At 39.5% G+C, this 14,745-nt stretch overlaps 1 protein-coding gene across 2 annotated transcripts in view; it reads right to left on the minus strand.

Annotated features, from left to right (window-relative positions):
- LOC111952117 (liprin-beta-2) overlaps positions 1 to 13,960 on the minus strand; it is a 131,665-nt gene extending 117,705 nt beyond the window's left edge. The window contains exon 1 of one of the 2 annotated variants that reach the window (XM_023970615.3): positions 13,609 to 13,960. The gene's annotated coding sequence lies outside the window, so the exon portion shown is untranslated. Of the gene's footprint in view, positions 1 to 3,174; positions 3,242 to 13,608 lie in introns of those variants that run through there. The other variant, XM_070435289.1, reaches the window with a different exon arrangement.
- Between the last annotated feature and the right edge of the window lie 785 nt (positions 13,961 to 14,745).

Here is a 14,745-nt window from a genome sequence, read left to right on the forward strand (position 1 = left end):
AAATTGAATTTAACGTTTTTTATGTTTCTAAAAACGATGTTTATAGGCACAAATGTGCATTTGGCACTTTACGTCATGGCTGGATAGGCTGCGCTTCCGTTGTCAAAATCCATGCCACAACTAACCGTGTTACCGTTAAAACCAACTTTTAGTTGGTCTTAAATATCCACACCAGCTCTGCCTGAAATTGGCACTTTGGCGCACATTTTTAAGGACACACCTCAGATATTGCCACCCCTGACACCTCAGCGCAAGTGAGTAAATTGACAATCCTGGCGTTAGGGTTTGAAAAGGGAAGAGCGRCGGTTTTAACAGGTCGAAATTGCAAACAAGCGTGCATTTGACAATTGCGCTGGCTTCACGCCAGCCCCTTGTCTTTATCACTAGTTACCACAGGAATAAAGACATTGCACCTTTATCTGTAGGAGGAACGCTCAGATCTTATGACACTAATGGCCTAAGAAGTGGTCCTTCTGCTTTGAGCAGAAATGTCTGAGCAACCTGCACTTTTGTGAGGTCGGTTGAATATTGATTTTACTGTTTTCCCTCATTGACTCTGGCCTGTTTGGATTAATAGAGCCAGCTGCTGCTGAAGCCCAGAGAGAGAAAGAGAAAACTGGAGGCCTGGCTGTCACAAACACAAATATAAGAGGCTGAGCAGGAAACAGGAAGAAGCAGGAAGAATTTAGACCACAAAGGCAGAAGAGATGAACAGAAGATTCATTATATATGTTACAGTGTTCTTGAAATAAGATTTATATTGGAAAAACATCCRGCGCCTTAAAAGTACGCCTTGYAGAACATAAYTCCACTATTGGACGTCAAGATATCACCTCGCCAGTTGCAAGACACTTCATAGAACAAAATAATTATTTTAATGAATGGTGTCGCATCGGGATTGAAAAAGATCATCCACCACGTAGAGGAGGTGATTACGACAACAAATTACTCCACAGAGAAGCCATGTGGATATATACATTTAATTCTGTATCTCCACACGGTTTAAACYAAGAATTAGATTTCACCTCCTTCCTARAAGCCACATTTAGACTGTTATACAAAAACACTGTCCTTATCAGATTTTGCATATCCGTTGTTCTTTACAATTGCTGTTTTGAATTCAAATAAAATTTTACCTACACAATGAAGAAGGCTTTAAAGCCGAAACGTTTGTGTACGCTATCCCTGATGCYGTGAAAATAATTTTWAAAAATMGAATAATGAAGTAAGCTTTATGCAAAAAAAATTGGAGTCCGAACCCATTACACCTTTTTGTTTGAGGATTTTCCCTTGTCTGACCTTTACCAACACTTCTTCACATGCTAAATCATGCTCACAGAAAAGTAGGTCATCTTCACCCTTTAAAATGTGTAAATATCAAATCTAGAATATTAGTTTACAGTCAATTACYTGGAAAAAGAAAAGTCCTCACACATTTGGCAATGCCTACAATTCACACATCACAACTCTTAAGAAGACAYAAAAGACTGCTATGTGGTACTCTTGCTTTGCATGTCAACAGAAGCATGCATCCTCAGCAGATTTATTACAAGCCAGGAGGCATGAATATTCAATGATCAAATCTCTAACAGCAGCCTACAGAAACTCTCCCTATAGGTGATGATTGAAACATTCATTAACTAATAACTAACCAACTAAATAACTAAGCTCTCGGTTAACTGATATGTTTTCAAAACGTGGGAAACCCTGCTGTAACCTTGGATTTTCTTTACTCAGTCAGCCTTATATTTAGCCCCTCCACCTCTCCCCTCGCTGACGAAGCTTCGTTAGCGCTCTAAAATGTCAACATCAGGCGGCCCGAGTGTAATCGTCCTGGCAGTGGATGTTACGTGGCCCTGTCATACTCATATCAGCAATCAAGCACAATCATGACAGAGGATGTCAAGCAAACATGAGATCTCAGCCACCTCACAGCTGCATTGCTCTTTTCAGTGGCAGATAAAGCTACCTCCAACACTAGAAAATAAAGTCAAGAAAACTCAGTAGCCATAAACACTACCTCATTGGTACCATACATGTAAGAGAACCTGGGAGAGTATGTGTGGACCAGGTTTTTACATGTTTCAGGTTTTACTAGCTCAGGAAAGTAGGAACACATTTTAATCACATGGTTTGCATACTACAATCGTTTTAAATGTTTTATTTAAAGATGCACTATGCAGAAATCGCTCCGCCATTTTCCTGGTTCTGCCGTTCTAATGGATTGCCTAAGTTCAGTTTATGTGACAAAATAAACAAGTAAAGTGTAGAGAATCAGTGTACCATCTAAACCGCTGTGAAATATATTTTCCATAACCAAAAATATTGAATTTTAAGCTGTTTGAAGCTGGTGTAAAATAAAAGGTAAAAGACACAAAAACAAAACTTAAGAACAGGAAGCATAGAAATAGCGCACATAGAACATATCTACCACTTCTTTGACTTGCTTCTAATGAGAATTATTGGTTGGGCTGTACAACATGCAAAAAGGTAGGGAGCTTGGGTCTAGAAATGACTGGAGGGATTAAACTAGCAAAAGAGTGGGTGGGATGTACAGTAAATTAACATCCTATGCCTCAAACGTGAAAAAAACAACAGAAAGAAGGTTTTTGAACATACCCGAATTTAGGCGCATACTTGGTTTTACCTGGATTAAGTACTAATTTCAGTTCAACAAAGGCTTTCTGCAAAGCAATGAAGGCAGATTGAAGCTCCGAAAAAGCCTGGTCAACCGTGGGGGCAATAGTATACACAACAGTGTCATCTGCATACAGGTGTATGTTKCAATTTTTGCAGATAGACGAACATTGTTTATAAAGACAGCAAAAAGTACAGGACCTAAAATCGTTCCTTGTCGGACACCTTTCGTAATATCAAGGAAACCTGAATTAACACCATCAGAAAAAACACATTGTGTCCTCTCTGTCAAGTCATTTTCGAACCAATTACATGACGCCTGATTGCCTGCGGAAAAAGTCGACACTATAAAAAAAATAACATGATCACACTAAACATTCTCTATTTTCAAACACAAATATTTATCGTGCGTTTAAAACTTTGCGTTTCAAATCTCTCTCACCAACCTTCTGCCAACACAGCTTAATAAAAAAGCACCAAAGCCAGAGGCCCACTGACAGCTCCAACATCCTATCAGGGCCTCATTCTGCCACTTACATGTGTTCATGTGTTGTTGACAAGATGACACGTCGGAGGGGTCTAGCTGCCTGCAGGCCTTTAGTTTAAACAGCCTTCCATTTCAGCTGGGCGCTTGAGAGGTAGTCAACAAATCAGTAGTGGGAATCGACTCGTGTCTGTGGCACTGAGCACCTGCGTGATCTCTTGCATAATAGACAAGGCATCGTTGTTACAGTGCTGGCAGAGGGCCCAACACATAGCATTGAACCTTTTTGGAACAACAACAACAAAAAATCGACAGCAACTCATTCAAAATGGCTGATAGACAAGACTCCTATATACAGTGCATGACTCCTGTTGCACAGAACAGAGTAAAGTCACATGGATTCAAGATCTTAACCTACAAGTCAGCTCAACCAGGACAAACCCTGTTCAAAAGACAGGATAACATTACACACTGTGCAAAGTGTGTCTTATAACCAGTGAGCAACATGGGCTCAGATGAAATCAGCACATCCAATGTGGGGCCATTGTTGGAGTGAGATATTTTGCTTTCAAATTCCTACTGCATGTGCATGGCATGCAAACTGTATGGACGTGGAAATCAAACACAAAACAAAAGTTTATACCAAAAGTATATCATGAAAGACAAGTATGAAGTCATAACAGTAGCTGCAGGCTGATATTACTCATCCTCACTGAGCCTTCCTGACCGGGGCTCTGGAGTTGGGTGAGGACAGGTGACCTGGACCGGGTTGACTTTTTGCCAGCTCACTGGACCACTCATCGTTCCGCTCACCTGGCAGCTGTGATGCGGGGAAGTGCAGGTTGAAGGAGAGGAGAAATGTCACCCACAAGCAGGTGAAATCTAGTGTGCCGAAAACATCAGACAAAAGGCTAGGAGGCAACTCAACTCAACTCTGGAAAGTCTAGCCAGTCTCACATCACAGGCCACAACATGACCTTCCTCTCTCTTTTCTCAGTTGGCTCTCCAAATCCATCATACTTTGTTCTTTAAAAATCAACCAATCCTATAACCAGGTTCTGTAGGTTTACATATTACAACACGGTAGTGTCTGTCATCGTGCTGAAACACAAAGGAAATATTTCACAATGGTTCAGGCTGTAAAAAGAATGTAGTTACAGTTTAGTGGCATCCTTTAATCTCTGAGAAAGAATCAGATAGTGAGAGACTCTAAATTATTGACATAGATAAATGGGCCAAGTTAAACAGAACTTAGTGCAGTGTTTTCAAATCCACATTTTGTTAGAGCTCATCCGTCAGGCAGGACCCKATACTTCACTAAGATCTGGGCTGGGAGTGGAGCGGTGGTTGCTTTAGGGATCATATTCCTGGAGAACACCGAGATACCTGATTAGCTCAGGAACTCAAACTGTAACTGGAAAACAACCAACCTGCATGAGAAAAAAACATCAAACTGTCCCACAGCCTTTCCCTCCTCCAATAACTCCCCACGCAACTCTTCCCTGCTCTGCTGAAGGCTTTGGCTTGATTGGCCTTGACAGGCGATGGTCATATAACTCTGTCAGATTAAAACAATGCTCACTTCATCCTCTCCATTTGGCTTCCGGCTGACACTGGGCTGCCTGTTTATCATGGAGCAATTCTACGGTAACGGACTCAGATTTTCTACTTAAAAATGTATGCCAAAAGAAAAAACACTGAAATCAAAGTTTAACAAACCATACAACTCTATGCACAAAGACTAATTTGAACAATTTACAGATAACATTTGACAAAAACACATTTACTGGAAGAACTGTGCAGAAGTAAAGTTTGATAACAGAATTTCGGTTTGATAAGTCTCCCTTCATTTTTTTTTATGTGACCACGTTTTCTAAAAAACTCTGAAATAAGATTCAACGATGTCTGCAGAAAGAGTGGGGTGTCGGCTATGACAGGACATCTRGAAGAAACAAAATGGGGTGATTGAACTACAGTACGTGACGTGGATTACCACTCAGCAACAGAATTGTTGTTATGGAATTTCATCATGATCTGTACTACACATAAATGCATGATTATGGATARGAATGTAATTCTCTACATGATGATGTATCCTAAATAGTACACAAAGGTGGAAATATGCAAGATCCTCTGCATATGTGGGTATTATTCGACACACACAAGTGTGTAGAATAATATGGTTGGTCCGGACCAGACCAAATCTGAAACAATCAGACGTCTATGTTTCACGAGTTTGGACATTACAGTACAGCACAGTAGAGCTCAGTAGAGTACAGTACAGTACAGCACAGGCCAGTAGAGTTCAGTACAGTACAGTATAGTGCAGTACAATACAGTAAAGCATAGTTCAGTACAATACAGTACAGTAGAGTACAGTTCAGTACAGTATAATACAGTACACTGTAGTGTACTCAACCCTAGTGTGCTCTACTGTGTACTGTACTGAACTCTACTCTATTCTACTCTACTGTACAGTAAAATACAGGAATGTACTGCACTGAACTATACTCTGCTCAATTTTTTTAAACTTTACTGTACTGTTCTCTACTCTGCTCTACTGTACTGTACTGTTCTCTACTCTGCTCTACTGTACTGTACTGTACTGTTCTCTACTCTGCTCTACTGTACTGTACTGTGCTCTCTACACTTGTGAAAGACGTCATGGAAATCTCTGTTGGGACAAATCAAGGCTGGTCCGGACCGGACCAAAAACAATGTCTGTGGACAGTGAAATCAAGGACAGGGCGGACTGACCAAATTTCAACTACTTTTCAGGAGGAGGGGTTGTCCAGACTTTTTTCACACTTACTTTGACCACCAGAGAACAGAAATAGAAAGAAAACAGTTATGGGTTGAACGTAACAATATGCCAGTGGAAGGGAGGACAAAGCAGGTGACCCAACTGTGGTTTGTGACTACTATGATTTCCCATAGAAGTCAATTGCAGTAAATCCGTTACAGATTTTTCTGAAATTCTGCTACCAATTACGTAACAGAATTTTGAGTATTAATCACTTAATAATTCATAAACAAAATAGATATTTTTACATGTTACTTCTGTGAACTTTCATTATTCTCCCTCCTCATAAGGGAGAGAAATGTGAAAGTATCTTAAATATACAGTACATTCGGAAAGTAAACTTTTCCCAAATGTTGTTACATTAGAGCCGTATTCTAAAATGGATTGTATTACATTTTTTCCTCATCAATCTACACACAATAGCCCATAATGACGAAGCGAAAACAGGTTTTTAGCGATGTTAGCAAATCTATAAAACATAAAAATAGAAATTCTTTATTTACATAAGTATTCAGACCCTTTGTTATGAGACTTGAAATTGAGCTCAAGTGCATCCTGTTTCCGCATCCTGTTTCCATTGATCAACCTTGAGATGTTTTTACAACTTCATTGGAGTCCACCTGTGGTGAATGCAATTGATTGGACATGATTTGGGTTACAGTACAAGATCCCACAGTTGACAGTGCATGAGCAACAACCAAGCCATGAGGTCGAAGGAACTGTCCGTAGGGTCGTGGTCTGGGAGGTCACTCTGACAGAGCTCCAGAGTTCCTCTGTTGAGATGGGAGAACCTTCCAGAAGGATAACAATCTCTGCAGCARTCCACCAATCAGGCCTTTATGGTAGAGTGGCTATACGGAAACACTCCTCAGTAAAAGGCACATGACAGCCTGCTTGGAGTTTGCCAAAAGGCACCTAAAGGCCTCTCAGACCATGAGAAACAAGATTCTCCAGTCTGATTTAACCAAMATTGAGCTCTTTGGCCTGAATGGCAAGTGTCACGTCTGGAGSAAACCTGGCACCATCCCTACGTTGAAGCATGGTGGTGGCAGCATCATGCTGTGGGGATGTTTTTCAGTGGCAGGGACTGGGAGACTAGTCAGGATCGAGGGAAAGATGAARGGAGCAAAGTACAGAGAGATCCCTTGATGAAAACCTGCTCCAGAGCGCTCAGGACGTCAGACTATGGCGAAGGTTCACCTTCCAACAGGACAACAACCCTAAGCACACAACCAAGACAACACAGGAGTGGTTTCGGGACAAGTCTCTGAATGTCCTTGAGTGGCCCAAACAGAGCCCGGACGAACTGGATCGAACATCTCTGGAGAGACCTGAAAATAGCTGTGCAGTGACGCTCCCCATCCAACCTGACAGAGCTTGAGAGCATCTGCAGAGAAGAATGGGAGAAACTCCCCAAATATAGGTGTGCCAAGCTTGTAGCGTCATACCCAAGAAGACTCAAGGCCATAATAGCTGCCAAAGGTGCTTCAACAAAGTACTGAGTAAAGGGTCTGAATACTTATGTAAATGTAATATACGTTTTTTTTTATACATTTGGGGGAAAAAATCTAAAAACTTGTTTTTGCTTTTCATTATGGGGTATTTGTGTAGATTGATGAGAAAAAATATCAAATGTAGTACCTTTTAGAATAATGCTGTAACTTAACAAAATGTGGAAAAAGTCAAGAGGTCTGAATACTTTCCGAATGCACTGTATGTGGGGTTTTGGTAATGGAATTTAAAGGCACAGGGCAATGTTTCTTAAACCTACACAAGGCAAATAATAATAATAATAAGTATTGATATTAGTTGGCAGGGGTCTTTAGTCCAACAATATTGTGTTTTGATGTATTTTGTATTCCTTTTAAGACTTTTTCTGGTAGATGTTTTATAAGACCCCTTCTCCATATCTTTGACCAGAAATCAAATCCTTTGCTTATTCCTTGTATTCAGTATAGAAAAAGGTAAAAAATGTATATATGCCTTAATTTCTCAAAATATAGACTCTTTAACTTTCATTTGCAACCAGATTTGACATGCCCCTATGAGATTCACATGATGGTGCTCATGGGTCCTTTTAGATGGAAATGACCCTACTTACTTTCCATRGTTTTGTATATTTTTCAAAGAGTATGCAACACCAATAGAAACTCTCAAGCTCTATCGATCGGTATATACATTCAGTCTTAATCTGCCTCCTAATCAGCGATTGGATCATCTCTAACAAATCTAACCAATCAATGTTGGCATTCTAGAAATCGTASACTCATCATGYAGAAGAAACGTCCGTTTTGCAAAAGATGTGGATGGGTAGCTAGGCATCCTCTTACATGGAAATGACCCATGGAGCTATAAACCTTTTGTCAAGCAGGGAAAGAGTTAATGGCCTGGTGGAGGTGGCTCACCTATGTCTCCTGAATTCTCATTACAGTTAAAGGGGTAGCACACAGGTTGAAGAATGTCACTGGTGGAACCCAGGATCAATAACTTAGGTAATATGTTTTTTAGTTACAAAATGAGTCATTTCAACAAAGCATGGATGTTCATTTGTTTACTATACAGAACATATACAGGCATAGCAGTCCAAATACCATAAACATAAAATCCTGCTTATAAAAAAAAAAAAAATCCAGTCATCCTGTGGGGGAAGTTGCTAAACAATCGCAATATCTGTTGCATTTGGCCTGGGTCCTGGGATGGAATGTCATCTCAAAGGCATACAATCGCATTCTGTTTCCTATGGGCTGGGGAGCGGGACAAAGCAGAGCTGAGGACAAATAATGTGCTTTATCCATTTTGTCTGAGCACATGATCCTCGGAGCACAACCCCGCTGCCTGCCGCCCAACACACTCATTACCCAGGGAAATGTACACCCTGGAGCTGTGGGATCACTAACGTGTTGTCTTGACTTTTTCCAGATATATGAGTTTATATGAGATAAGTGAGTTTGAAAAAAAATATGTAATAACACAGCAGATCCCCATCACAGGCTTTTCTTTATCTTAGGTATCTTCACCACCTCAAAACAGAGYTGTCCAGCACCATCCATAGCCAACCCAGGGGTCTGTCCATGAGTATCTTTCACTGAGTGAACTCTGGTAGAACCTTCCTTAAAGGCCCAGTGCAGTCAATGTATTTCCATACTATTAGGTTGAAATAATACAGTGAAATTTGAGCCTGTTTTAGTGGGATTGAGTTGTGGCCTTCCATGGTGACATCACCACGTGGTAAATGAGTAAATAGACCAATAYCAAAGTGACTTACAAAATAGCCAAGATCCTGCAACCTTGGAGAGGTAAATACCTGTCTATTTATGGAAAGATTGCACCGATTAACTTCTTAGTCATATCTCAGTTCACAAATCATATAAGCAAAACATATTTCACTTAATCTGGGAAGCTAAACCAGACAAGATAAATCATGCCTATCTATATAATGAWTATGAATTGGGTGAGTTGAGATTATCAAAAGCACTAAACCTCTCTAAAAGCTTCACTTATTCAAAAGTTTTATTTGAACCCTAAATGGTTCTCAAGTAGATTACTAAGAAAAGCTCATCCTTTGTTTAAAAATTGCCTTTTTGCCTTTGTGCAGATTGCCATGTCTCATTTGCGATTAATTCAAAGTATCTCTCTTTTTCAAACAAGCATTTGTTTGAAAATGCTACAATTTCAGTTTCACCCCCCTGAAAAGATTGAACAAATATTACAACAAATATTATGTCTGAACTCAAATGTGCTGGTTYATAAAAGACCTGTATTTAAGGGAAAGATGTTTGAAAAGGGTATTTTGTTTTTAAATTATATTGTAAATTGGAATGGTAGAGATGTCTTTCATGAAGTTATCTGAATTGTATGGGAAGGTCTGCTCAATCCAAGATTACAACCAATTGATTACAGCATTACCCCAAACATGGAGGAGGCAGGTGGAAGCGGGAGGAAGTAGGGAACTAGTCTGTCTGCCCAATATAAAGAATCAAAGGAATAAAAATAGCATAAATAGGTATACCAGTAAATAAAGTATATCAGTTTCATTTGAGGACCAGGATGTTGACAGCTGTGCCATACAGATTGCAAAATAGTTGGTACCGGGTGTATGAGTTGATATATAAAACAACGCAAGATTCAAGACTTTGTGCTTTTCAGCTAAAATTATTATATAAAATTTTTGCAACCAACAAAATGTTGAATATTTGGGGCATACAATCATCGCAGCTCTGCAGATTTTGTTGTGTGGATACAGAAGCAATAGACCATTTATTTTGGTATTGCCCTCAGGTAGCCTGTTTCTGGTCTCAGGTTCAGGAATGGCTGAAAATGCATAACATTGATCTAAAATGTACCCTAGAAATAGTACTGTTGGGAGATCTGGAGAGACCGGGTCAGTCAATTACTAATATACTAATACTCTTGGTAAAAGTATTTATCTTCAACTTGCAATCTGTAGATTCTATTCGATTAGATAGATTTAGATAGATTCAAATTGTATGTTAAACATCACGGCATAGTTGAAAGATATATGGTGCGTAGAAATCCGAAGAGGGTGGCCAGCAGAGATAGATGGGATGGGCTGAGGGAAGCTGAGGGTTGGGATGTGGAATTGGAGACAAGTGGGAGTGGAGTTGCTGGACGGGGGATAGAATGACGGTCAAAGATAAAAGTAAAAAAATATATAAAAAATAAGTCAATATAAAACATAACAAAAAGTTACAGCTAATGCCTGTTTGCCTGAGGCTGATGTCGTGCAGGTGTTTGTACACATGCATATACACACACTCTCATTCAAATGCACACATGTGCACATAATGTACACAGACACACACACACACACATGTAAATAGTGCCATACATGCACTCAAACATTTTCAGTTGGCCTTGCTGTTATGATTTTTGTTGTCCTTGATGTCCTTTGTTTTTTGCATTGTTGTTGTCTGTTTTTTCTTTGTCTTTCTCTTTTTTTCCTCTTTGTTCATTTTTTTGGTTGTTGGTACATTGGGGACGGGGGCTTGGGGGGGGTCTTGGATGGTTGAAGGGCAGCTCTTGGGGTCTGGAGAGGGGGGGGGGGGTCTTGGAGGGCTAGTGGCCTGGCGGTTGGGAGCTTGGGCCGGTGGATGATGGATCGCTGGTTTGGGTCCCCGTTTTTTTTACCTTGTGGGAGATCTGTCGACGTGCCTTTGAGCAGGGCGTTGACCCTGGTTCCTTCTGTGTGTCGCTCCGGATGGGAGTCTGATAGATGACTAATGTGATGTCGTTGTTGAGTGGCTTCATTGCAAGTATATTGTATGTTTTAAATATTCAATAATAAAAAATACTTACAAACCGCTCTGCCAATAACAGCAAATTTTCTGTTTTCCCCTCCCTACTCAGACCACTCCCAGACAGTCCTAGCAAAATTCATGCCTGAGAAATGTCCCTTTGCTAAGAACCTATTTTTGTTTCTTTAATTGAAAACAATCACAGTAAGGTACTTAATTGTTACGCAGAAATAATTTGATATTGACATTTGAAAAAAAGGCTTCATTGAACATTTAAAGAGCACATAAACAGAGCAGCAATAACCGCTTTTCTCTGCTAGAAGTATGAAAATAATATATAATAACTTGATTATGTGGTGCTAAATCAACACGAAAGAAGTAAAGAAATGTTATTCCCTCGGATTTGTCAAGTCTTCCTGGGAGTAGTAAGCTCTCTCCTCTCTCTGACATCCAGTATCTGACTAAAGATGTAGATGACTGACAGAGCCATAGCTGTGTGAGTTGACATAATAATTATCCAAACGTAAGGTTGGAGGAGGACTACTCCCATTGGTATTAAACACACTCTTTGATCATCAGAATATAATGTCCTGATCTGCTGCTATGGTTATGGGCAATTCCACAATAACTGAACAAAAACACATTTATTTGAAGAACAGTGCAGATGCAAAGTTTGGTAAGAGAATGATGGCACAAACAGCACAAAACATCATTTTGTTACTAAACTTTGCATCTGCACTGTTCTTCAAGCAAACACGTTTAAAAAAAAAGAAGTTTTCAGTGGAAATGATTAAAAGAAGTCTTGTGCTTAGAGTTGTATCATTTGTTTAACTTTTAAAGTGTCATTTTACATTTTAAAGTGTTTCAGTGGCACTCCGTTTACCATGGAATTGCCCTTAGGTATCATCTTCCTCATTCTATGACTTAGTGCAGGACATAAGCTTATACTGCGCATGCAAACTCTCTTTTGCATACTGTTCGTATGTTGGAAGAATTCATTTTTCTTCATTTGAAATTTCATTCCAAATTGATAATACAATCCGAGACAGACCATGGTTTCACCATGCATCAAATTAGTTTTTGATCAATCAAGGGTATCTTCAACAGAATGTAACAGGCAATCTCTGTGATAACAACAGCATTGTGAATTATTTAGGAGGCCAAAGAACCACTGGTGTTTAGGGGAATTCTAGTCAAATTCATGCGACCTGTGCCACTTCCGATGAGCATGGCAACAGAATACATTGTATCCTAGGTGCAAGACCCCTCCAACTCTGTGTCCATATTCAAGACACTCAAGTATTTTCTGGTCTATGAATCATCTTCGCTGTTTGATGACAACACACACAGCTGGGTGTACTGCAGCCTTGATATTCAGAAATGACCATATCATTCACAGCAAGAAATATTTAGCTGCTTGTCATGTAGTCCATAATGGATAGTCTGCAATTACACTCTGGTGAGTGGGGCTGCAATGTCATTTAACACAACATAGGCTTCTATAGCATACTGAAAACAACAAAATTGCATTTCATCAACAGAAGCCACACCAAACAAACCAATGTAAATSGGGAATTGCTTTTGTGTGGATCAAATGTATTTGCTCCTCTTAATTCTTACACCTTAAACATCAAAAAGCAACTGCAACTTAAAGTGGAAATCACCGGTTGAAACAATAACAAAGTGTGCTCCCTGCTTCTGTTTTGGTAAAACGCTGAGCAATGGGGTTGAAGACATGTAACCACTCTCAAATGCATAGACAGAGCTATGGATGCAAGGACTGACCATCCATGATATCAACATTATAGTTTTAACCATGTTTTGAGGCTATATAGTGCTTGTTACGTTTACTTTGTTTACAAACATTGGCGTAAAACAAGCTTKTATTTTGGGTTATGATATGGTATAACAGTTGAACTAAGCTCATAACTTAATTATTTAAGTTATATTCTTAAATAATCATTGGGTACATATCATTAATTTATAAATCCAAAAATAAATGTAGCAACAGCAGATTACCATTTTAAACAAAGTGAGGGAAAAAACTACTTATTTATTTGAATAACGCTACAGTACATGCAAAGTGCTATACGATGCTACGGCAGCCTATGGACTGCTGAGAAACAGTGGTGAAACCTACAGAACAGTACGTGTCATGTTCAGACAGGTTTTATTCTCTAGTCTGTGTGACCTTCCCAGCACTCATCCACAGGTGGACATCCACAGGTATGTGCCGTATGTAAATCGGTATATTGAACATATACTGAAAAAATATGTATAGAACTGGCAAAATAGGATTTATTGGCAAAGTCGACGTACATTAGGCAATATGTAGACTTTGAATCGATCTACTTCTGTTTATGACTACCTGCGAATGGGATATAAATTATAAACTATATGAAAACAAGTGTGTCTCTGGCATTACTTACTATATGCTGMACTTCGGGAGACTTGCTCTCCAACGCGAATTCTTCCCCTGCACCCGTTGAAAATACTATTTGAACCACTTTAAGATTAAAAATGTCATTGACACGGACAGTGGTATCTTTTCCGATAGGATGCTCCGCGCCTTGCCCGACTGTGTACTCCGGGTGCCATTAGTGCGTTCATCGTAAAGCCGCTCCACCAATCATCTGTCATGGTATTCCAGGGGCGTGCCATCCCATCAAACTACACAGTCCACGTGCTCTAGCCTACCGTTTCCCCCTAGTCGATTATCATGTAATAATAAGGAAATCCCCTTGACCACACACGAAAATTGGGGGGAAATCAACATTCTTTCATATTGCAACCAATTGTAAGAGCCAACTTCGTTGCCGATTTATTGTTATACAGAAATAACAAATCCTGCCGAAAAGCTGCTGTGTTGTCCAATGTGCATGTAACCAGGTCAAAAATCCAGACCATCGGTTCGCAACGCTCTCACGTACATAGAACCTGCGAGAAGTGCTGTGGCTTCAGGATTTCCGTACTCCCTAGTAGCAGAATAGATGGCACAATCGTGGATAATTAAAATAAAATAAGAGTCCCACTGCAAAGACATGTTAAACTTTGTGAATATCGATTATTTTTGCACTCTAGTGCGGTAAAACAGTTTTTCACAGTATTGCAACCATCTTTGAAAAAATMTATCGATAATTTGACCTATTTAATTTTTTATATTGTATTATTTATACCAGCGTTTCTTTTGAAAGTTTACACAAATACTGGTATGTTGAAAGCTATGGTGTAGGTAGACTATATTTGAAAAAATACAAATATGTGTTTGGAATTACTCAATAGAGCCTGCAAAACTTAAATGGGTCTCTTGTGCTGGGCTATGGGTTTAATACAGAATACTGATGATTCCTTACTCCACCCACTCCATTCACTGCAGTGTAATACACAGTATATGGGATACTCATTGACAGAGAGTCAGCTACCATCCTCAGTAGCTTTCCATTTAAGTCGTCAATGCGAGGTTTGTCCTTATTGATCGATAACAACAATGTTTCCACCTCTACCACACTAACTTGACAAAATTCAAACTTACAATGCTTTTCTATCATTATTTGTTTTTAATATGC

Source organism: Salvelinus sp. IW2-2015, linkage group LG26, assembly GCF_002910315.2.
Source record: "Salvelinus sp. IW2-2015 linkage group LG26, ASM291031v2, whole genome shotgun sequence".
Classification (NCBI taxonomy): domain Eukaryota; kingdom Metazoa; phylum Chordata; class Actinopteri; order Salmoniformes; family Salmonidae; genus Salvelinus; species Salvelinus sp. IW2-2015.